Below are 10,063 nucleotides of genomic sequence, written 5' to 3' on the forward strand. Positions count from 1 at the left end.
TGCATAAACGCGCACCAAGAAGTGCATTCGTGAACATTTGTATTCTTATCAAATATCCTTTAAAAGCATTTTTGAAACTCGTTTACTTGCAATAACAAAATAACATTAAATAACACTTGTCGCGACGACAACAGTCAGCAAAGAAAATGTCTTTAAAAGGCCAGTTAACTGGTTGATGGGCTATACTTGATTGACTGGCAAAAAAAGACACAAATGCTATTCGGGATCTGCCTGCCTGCCTTCCTACCTGTCTGCCTGCGTGCCATCATCATTGGCCAGAGAACTGATGATGATAATGATGATGATGATGATACCTTCACTAACGTTGGCAATCAAATAAATTTTCAAATTTATGACGTTTAAGAAGCATTAAAAAATGGTCGAAAAGAGAAGAAAACAAAAGGGAAAAAAAATTATGCAAAATGCCTTAGTTGTTACCTTACTTTGCTTACTTGGCGTTGTGGGGAAGCTTAAAGCCCAACTGAATACACTTTTGTATAATTTTTGTATAAAATTTACAAATTTATTATTAAGCAAAACCTTCAATTTAATAAGTTAACGACAATTCAAGTCGTCAAGTTGAGATGAGTTGAGAAATTAAGTGATTTATTATAGTCTAAGACACACCACCACAGTACAGCAGAGTGTGTGTTTATAGAAAGGAAGACAAAACTAAAAATCATTTAAGATTACTATCGATTTTTGTTATTATTATCTATCTATAATAAGAAGTATACAAAAATTGAAGAACGTATAAAATTAGTAAAAAGCAGCAGCTAACAACACAGCTAACGCCCTAAAATATATGCATTTATGTGTGTACATAGCAGGCAGCCATAGGAGGAGGCAGGATCTTATGTACATCATGCTTTTGCAAATGCCAAAGCTGCAAGAACCTCAACAAAGTAAATATGAAATCCTTGCGAAATAGCTTTTCCTTCTGCAAATTTTTTTTTGCTCATCTACCATTCCTCCATCCGATTCCTTTCATATTTCATACGCTCTTCTTGTTTCGAAAAATGTGAATAAATCTTTTAGAAATTTATTATTAGGAATTTTTACTCACAATTTCCTCATATTCATCGCATTTAGCTTGAACACGAACCCAAATGCCCAGTGGCCCTCTTATAGAGAAACTTGTAAGCTTACATTTCATTATTTAACCGCCAGAGTGCACCACTGCACAAACAACAACAATTTACTTACAAAAATTCCCTTTTACACACCCATGTACATACATAGGCACACACATAAATTTTTTTTTTTTTTTTTTGCTCTCTGACTTGTGTGGACCATTATCAAGAACTGGTTTCTATTACTTACAATAACAAAGTATGAATAATAATCGCAGGCAGCCATTCGTTGTGCGTATGGCGGTAGAGCAGAAGGCCATAGCTACGAGCAACCATATTGAAATTGTAACTGTGGTAATGCCGCCATGCGCGCGCACATTTCATATATGAGCAAAAGAAAATCACCGATGATTATTGGTGTGGTTTCAGTACAATCTCTTTTTGCTCATGAGTGTGTGTGTGCGTGCTTATGAATGCATGTGCCTGCCAGATTAGACGATATAAAATCGATTTGCAACGGAAATCTCGAATACATTTTTCGTATATTTTGTATAAATTTTGTTATTGCATTTGATTCTCTTTACTTTTTCAAAACTTGTTATCGAACGTAACGTCCGCTACAGCAAGACAGTTCTTATATTTGCCAACACTTTGTAAACAGACGTTGGAAGACTGTCTCTCTCTTTCTCTCTCTCTCTTTCTCTCAAGTCTAACAATTGCATCGAGTTTAAACGTCTAGAACGTTGTTAGAACCTTCACTTCACGTAATACCGTGCATTTTTTAAGCACACTTCAGCGAGCCCTAGAAACTATTTAACCAAGAGTAAAACTGGCTTGACGTAGTTTGACGTATCATTGTGTAGGGAAGCGAGAGAGTAATATATAAATGAATAAATGAAGCGAACGAGTGAAAAGCAAATTTTCTAGGAGATCTATATAGCTACCTAGCTTCAGTTGCATTAAGAACTCCATTGTAATGTTAGCACTAGTACAAAATGAGACATCAAATGTTCAAAGACATTTATCTAAGCCTAGCTTTTTGGCATGATGATGGCACTCTGATGATACTCGAATGTCTGACAACTCTCACCAATCAAGCAGTTAAAGGTGAGCGACGGAACGTTCGCACAAAATTAACAAATAAATAAAACCTAAGATGTCTGCCGAAAAGTCTTAAGACATTCTAAAGCCCACGATGGAAGAGCAAACCGAATTGGCCGATAACTGAGGGCCGAAGCTCAGTCACACCCACTTTAGTTACAAGACTTAGGCAAGGGTGCAGTCGTAAGGTTACGACGGTAAGAACGACTGCTTTTAGGATTCAAATTGAAATTTTTTCATGGACTGGATAATAATAATAATCACACGTGATTCTTCTCTCTATCCTCTTCTCTTGAATGGATAAACTCCATGGGCTGAACTCTACTTTTTTTGCAGTGAAGAAGTTTGCCATTTTTCCATGTCCATAAACATTCCTTAAATCTTATTTCGATTATTCAACATACGCACAGATGAAGTGCACACCTACAAGCCCCTTCTTTTCTTGTTCTGATTTAATGCGTTTCACATAGATTCGTATTTAATTTGGACAAAACTCTAGAGAAAAGTCTAGACCAAGTTCACAAGTTCACATCTCACCCAAAAGCTATTGATTCGGACGATATTCGTTTGGACGCTTTCTTAGTAATATGAGAAATACAATTTTTCCTAGTGTTGTTGTACTCACCTCGTATGCTTCGTTATCTCTATTGGGAGATGTTTGGAAATTCTCGCTCAGTGGAGTTCTGCTTTCGCTTCAACTCTTTATTACGTCCGCCAAATGTTTTCAAGGCGGCTGGACAGATAACGTCCGCGACAGAGAAGTCTGAGGAGCTTCTTTTGATCTAATAATTAAAAAATGATAAATTGGTTAACAAGCGGCTGGAAAAATGCTTGACCTCGACCATTGCTCACCGTTATTCGGGTCGTTGAATGCCGTGGTCAGGAAAATCAAATTAAATTATTTCGCAAACAATATACAAAAAATAAAATGTAAGAAAAGACAGAGAAAAAACCCGAAAAAAGCTTTCTATGCCTTCTATGATATGATGAGAAATATTTTTGCTTGAAATTGAGCCGACAAGAAAACTTTCCAGGCCTACTATGATAAGATGAGAAATATTTTTGATTGAAATTGAGACAAGTTGAAAATGCTGCAAAGTGTATTAAAGATAAAAATTGGTTTCTCTTGCATAACAGCGTACTCATGTCAGCGTGTTGTAGATTTGCTGACTGACAAAACGAGAAGAACAGCGTATGATGGCCGACTGTCAAGTCAAATGATTCGCATAATCTGCTCATTTATAACAATGGTAGCGCTCATAATGAGTGATCAGCAAAGGATTTCGGCTTTAATAGAAAAAAGAAAAGGGCGGTGAAATTTGTTGGTCAAGGAGCACTGAGCGAAGTATTGAAAAGTGCCTTAAATGTGCCGCGAAATGCTTGTTATTTCCATTCAACGACATTATACAGTTTATCGACCTGCAAGGTATTGTCCGTTGTGAGAAAGAGAGATAAAGAGTAGATTCAGATCGGGTTTAGATTGAAATTTGTAGCGTTCGTACTAGATGGTGATTTAAAATTTAGAGACGGCAAAGCAAGCTGCCGAGACTATTTATTATGTATGTATGTAACATACATAGTGCGAAAGTATGGCCTTCAAGTATGCGATGGTGACATTGATTGATTGAAGTAAAGTTTAAGATTACTTTTGCTGACATTGAACTGTAATATTGTGGAATATTCTTATATTAAATATTGTCGTGTTCGATTACGGTGTACAAGTGTTCCGATAAGATCATAATTTCGCCCTTACAAAACTGCAGCATTTTCCTTGGAATAAATTGTAATGTGTTGTTTACCGGCGCCCATCGAGACATTTAAGAGATTGCACGATGGATTCGACTAAATACGTAAAAATTGCTCAACTAATGTGTGTCAGTACCCGATGTATTGCTGATGAGACTTTAGGTTAGTCTTAGAGCAGCCTTGCGTTTTATTGCCACATGTCAGTCAAACTGGTATGTTTACTTACTTGTGGGTGATTGACCTACGCATCGCACCAATTTCTTTACTGCGACTTACAATCAAATGGTATTCGTGATGATTGTCTATGTTTCATTTGCATTGATTTATGCGATATATCAGTGCAATCTGTTGTGAGCAAAAAGCTCAAGGTTATGTTTCAAAAAGAATATATCCTGCATTAGGCTGTATGAGTTATGGTTAAAGTAAATTGAACCTAAGTGCGCTAAAGTCGGACGGCCGGACGGACGGACGGACGAGCTCGTTCAGAAACTTTATTTAGAATTAGAAAGTGGATAGTTGATGGCTTCTGTTATAATATATGCAAGTGATACGAATGGACTGAGAAAAGTGATATACCTTCAATATTGTAGGTAATGGATACAAAATTTATTTTTATATATTTTTCTATTATTGTTTCGTTCATTTTATTATTCCTTGTCTTCTCTTAAGTTGTTGCTCCAAATGATTTATTATATGTCATAAAATTTATGGGTTATTAAAGAAATAATTAGTTGTTAATATACTATAACAACATTTAACGACCTATAAAAATGACACTGGTGACGTTATAAAAAAAAACAAAAAATTACCAAACCACTTATACCTTTAAAGACGAGCGTCAACGAGTAAGTAAGTGGCTGTCGCTGTTTATAGGAAAGAAAGTCAAAGTCAACAAAACGCTAAACAGCATAACAACAATTCGAAACGAAACATAATATTCGCATATAAAAAAGTGTTTACGAGCTTTAGGTGAGCACTTAATGGGAAATGCCGTGGATAAGTTTGAAAATCAAACGAGCGGACGGAAGAAGCGGAGTAAATAGCTGACTAAACACATATGAATAAATCAATAAGATGTTTACGAATATAAATCAGTCGGTTCTTTACGCGCTCAACTGTTAACCCTTTTTCTTATTGGTCATAAAAGACGTGTTGATTACCTCAATTAAATCGTATACTTTGAATGTAACAGAGATTAGCAAACAAAAGATGTCTCAATGAGTTCTCCTTTTCCTTGTCACTTCTTCCCTCGCGCCTCTCCTCTCCCTCTCGCTCTCTCTTTCTCTATCTCTTCTTCGCATAGAAATAAACCAGTGTCTGGTCGGTGTCATTTTTCAAAAGTCAAAGTCATTTGGCTTTTCGGTCGACTCACGGCTACTTAGTTATAAACATTGAAATATTGTTTAGCTAAGCTTCTAGAAAATAATAAATGCCTCACACTTAACCTGAGTGAACTTACGTGAAATGAGAGATGTAACAGAAGTAAGCGAACCTGAGCAGATACGCCGTAAGCATAACGAAGGCATTGTATTGAATGGGGGAAGATTCTACTCTAATATCGGTATTTAGCGTTATGCTCTTATATAATTTTTCTATATACTTAAATATATGTATCCTAACCAACTAACTAACCGCGAGTTATCTCATAGTAAGCGTATCCTGCAAGAGCAACCAAGTAGACAAGGACCGCGACCAAGTCAGTACTTGCCGGTCGCAAGTCTCAACTGCCATAGAATTTACTTTGGTCGCAGTTATTGTGAGTGTTCGATCGGTAAAGGCATAACAGACTGACTAGGCCGCAGCGATCACCTCCCTATAAATCATTCCCTTGCTTCACTTCTTCTCCTTTCTGGATTCCCTCATCGTATTGCACAAATGGCGGACATTCCTTGAATAATTTGTTATTTCACAAAAATTTACCAAAACTGCCGGCTACGAGTTGTCTCGTAGTGTTTTTTGCATTTTCAGTTTAATATTAGAAAATTTCATGTTTTCTTCAAAATAACATTTTGGCAAGACACTCTGTCTGCCAGTGAATAAGTTAAGCTGATCTAAAAGTACTTTCAGGAATAAGTCGCTGTCTAGATATTTTTAAAAAAAAATCTTCCCAAAAATCATTTACATAACCTGAAATATTGGTGCAAAATTGTCGTGTTACAAAGAGTATATATAACCGGATTTCCTTCCAAGCAGTATGCAATGATTAAGTCAATTGCGTCTAGCGATACGTTATCTTAACTGAAAATTCATATTTCATTGGTTAATTGAACTAAACAGTTTTGTGTAATTCCATGACTTGTGTGATATAGACATCAAGCGATTTTATTGTTGTTTATGTTCATTTTCAAGTGTACGGCATTGATGAGTAAATTAAGTACTTTCTCTATGTAGATGCCTGTTTTCAGAGTTTTTTCAAGAACTATTTTATGAAAGATTTATGCCGCAGTCTTATAATATTCTATCAGCATTCATATATGATAATGAAGTCGTTGGCTGGCAGCTTAAGTGAAAACCAGAAGGATAAGAGCGACTCTACTTATGCAATGACAGTCGCTTCTCGAACTGATTTGAAAATTCAACGACTGCGTAATTGTATGTGTATGTTGTTAAATAAAAGGCTCAACGGCATACCTTGGCATCTTAGCCGTCTTCGCAGTGTTTATTTTTATAAAAGCATACGAAGTTTTGTTCAATATAAAAACCGAAATCACTTTGGATAACATTAGCCCCTTGCTTGCCCCTTTCTCATCTTTTAAAATCGCTGTAATTGGTTTTAAAACTTTACCTGGAGGTCTCAAATGTATCCCTAATCCTTCCACCAACTTGGGTTAGGAAATGTGGTACTCACTCACTTTTTGGGTTTGAATATTTTTCAGTTTTGCAGTGCAATGATGGTCTCAAAGTGTTTCTCGGATAGATGGCTCTTCGCTGTACGTGTTAAGTAAATATCGTTGGCAGAGAATACAAAGCAATTTTCGCTTCTTTTCGATTTTCATTATAGAGACAGCCAATGCGAACGATTTTTCGCTTTTCGTAAAGCGTGGAACAAACTCAAGCATGCTTCGAGTGCTTCGATATTTTTTAAAAGAACACGAATTTTCGGTTTATCTTCCTCTAATATGAAACCTAGTAACAAATGGACTAAAGGAAAGCGCCAAGTCCAGTTTCCTATTATATTTTCTAAAAGAGTAGAAATTTCCGATTTATCCAATCGAGTGAAAATATTTTCATTATACCACAAGCACAAGATTTTGATGACTTAATGTTTTATTTGTAATAAGCTACAGTATGGCAAATGTAAGCGGAGGTAAAGAAGATCGAATGTACATTTAAGGGTCTTATGTTATAAGGAAGATTGGTTTTGCTTCCCCTTTTGCTCGAATAACAAATTCATTAAAATTTTTTTTTACACGTTGTATATCGCCTCATACATGCATATAAATTCCAAAATGAAGATTACACTGTAACTTTGACGCCGAGCGTGCATAAAAACAATCCGCTATTCGAACGCAAAGGGTAAAAATTTCAAAGCAATCAATGACGAACTTACGCAGACTTGTTTTGAGTAACGAACTTTTACATTTTTATTTACATAGTTTTTGTAATTAGTCGGCGATAGGTTGTGGTCAACGTTATAATTATTTATGATGCATAGACTTTCCATTTTACGTGCGACACTTTGGAACTTTTCCAGTTCTTCATATGAAGTGATCAAATTATAGAGTTGCCATTGCACTTTTTATTTGCCACCTGCTTCATTAGGTGGATTTGGACTTTACAGAGGTGAAGAAAAAACTAGATAACGCCATGCTTCTACCCCCTGAAGCATAGGAAAACAGAAAATACTACAACGAATTGCGATTTATATACGCAATAAGCAAAATGACACTTTTACAAGCCTTCGCAACTGGCCAAAGAAATGCAAAATTCCTCGGGCTCGAAGGATTTGGAGTATGCGACTTCTTAACTTTTATGTGCTTGTTGTTTAAATCTTAATTTCTTACTTACAAAATTCATTGCCGGAGTTAAGTCAGTTAGTTGATTTATGCTGCACTTGTATACGCTATTGGGACCATAAGACCTCTCATCCGGGCGATTTTGATTTGGTACAAATTTTTACCTTCATTTTGCCTCATTTCAGTCTAGATAATATGATTGTTCGATTTATAAAACAAATACGCAAAACGTAAGTGATAGTGCTGAAGTTTTCATTGTTGGCGATGATTTTTTATGCTGATGAACGAAAAATGTCGATATACTAGACTTGTCGTTTCGCTTAAAACAAGTACAACTACGGAGTAGAGATTTCTTAAAGTATAAGCTTCCATTACCATTACCCAATTGTTTGTCTGTCTTTAAGATAAAAATGACGAGCGTAGGCAAAGGGGTACAGCAGTTATTGGGATCTGAAATTTGATAAGAATACGAGGAATATGAGAACAAACATCTTGAGCCAAGGACGAGTGATCAACTTATGAAAACGTCTGTAACAGATAAACACTGATCTAAAGTTTGGCATAAATACCTTTAAGGATCAATTAAGAACGTCGGCGTAAGAATAAGTCAGATCGGCTAACTGGCGCGTCCACTTTTATTACTCGCTTGCATCGAAGAAGATATTTTGCATTTGCAACAATTAATGAGTGCCAAGGATTCGTTCTAAAGCAAATATACTCGTCTCACTTATCCCATTTAATTTACGTATCTCTGAATGTTCGTAATAATAAAGGTACTCTAAACCTTTCCGCCAGATTTTTTTTTAACACAAATTCGTTCCTTGTTATTGTTCTCCATAAAGAATGAAAAAAAAAGAAGACAAAAACGTGATGTAGAAACACCTTCGTCTGCTGTTACCTCAATCGTTTTTAACTTACTTATCAATGTCTAGGAACAAAAATCATTCCCCACAAACTGTGTACACTTAAGTGTCCCGACAATATTGATTGAATACAAATATGAATGTTTTGACGGTTTTTCTTTTTTTCATTTTCGTTTCTCTTACTATTTTTAATATAATTTTTGTCTGATTGTTAGCAATACCTTATCTATATTCAATAGCATACGTCTGCACAAAATATTATTATATTAAACAAGTATGCTACATATATTAAGGTTTTCGTGACGTTGCTGAAAACAGCCATACCATAGAAGAGTTCATTTTGCCCACATATACTAAGGTAAGGTTGACGTGAATCTATTACTATTAGGGCTCCCGGCTTCCTAGATTGCATGGCTCGGCGTAGGGCCATTTCTCCGCATTCTCTGTTCGCCTAAAAGTGTTACAAACTCTTTAAATTATCCAAGTTTCCGTTAAATTTTAACCTTAGGCTAAAATTAACCTTTAATCAACATTGTTTCTATATGTCAACCTTAGTGTATAACCATTTAACTGAAACGTTGTTCATTTCATTAGTTTGACTGTAAATATTTCATATTCCATCTTGATCGAATTTTTAATACATAGTACAACTGATATAATATATAGTTTCAATATTTTGTTTTCTCTCTAATCGAGACAAGTAAAGAAAAAAGTCTCTCATAAATGAATTCTTTCATTAAAAGTAGAAGAAAAGTGTGCAATAAAATAAAAGAAAATGAAAAAAAAAAAAAAAAAAAATGATGAAAGAGGAAAAAAATCCCAGACGAAATTTAAGATAAATTATGCATTGTTGTTACGTGTAAACCCCTCATTGAGACTATTCAAGTTAATTAATGAAACGTATCTCTAGCCCAGCGCATAAAACACACTATACGCATACGAACACGAACTAATGCAAACAAAATCATACCAGGACCGAGACGTAATAATGGTGAAAATTAATAAGTAGAAGATCTATCTACACATACATCAACATATACATATGTGTGTATGTATGTATGTATGTATGTATGTATAAACAGACCTAGACGTGTAACGAAGTTCACAGAAATGAACAAACAAACGGAATTATGAACTTTTTCGTTTTGTTCAACTTTTTTTTGATTCTATTTTTCTAATTTTTGTTTTTGTTTTCTTTTTTGTCGCTTTTTTCTTCTTTTGGTTTCTTTGGCATATATATAGAGTAATGTGCGTCATATTGCTCAAAAGCAAATATTGCAAATGGCGCATTTGATGCTGCACAAGAATACTAAATTCTATGCAC

The 10,063-nt window shown here is 35.2% G+C and overlaps 1 long non-coding RNA gene across 2 annotated transcripts in view; it reads right to left on the bottom strand.

The window, feature by feature from the left end:
- The window catches only part of LOC119641754, a 132,407-nt gene that overhangs the window by 61,068 nt on the left and 61,276 nt on the right, over window positions 1-10,063 (bottom strand). For both annotated transcript variants that reach the window (XR_005247881.1, XR_005247882.1), the window contains one exon: window positions 2,800-2,956. This is a non-coding gene — a long non-coding RNA (uncharacterized LOC119641754). The remainder of the gene's footprint in view (window positions 1-2,799; window positions 2,957-10,063) is intronic.

The sequence above is a fragment of the Glossina fuscipes genome, unplaced genomic scaffold, assembly GCF_014805625.2.
Source record: "Glossina fuscipes isolate IAEA_lab_2018 unplaced genomic scaffold, Yale_Gfus_2 174, whole genome shotgun sequence".
NCBI lineage: Eukaryota > Metazoa > Arthropoda > Insecta > Diptera > Glossinidae > Glossina > Glossina fuscipes.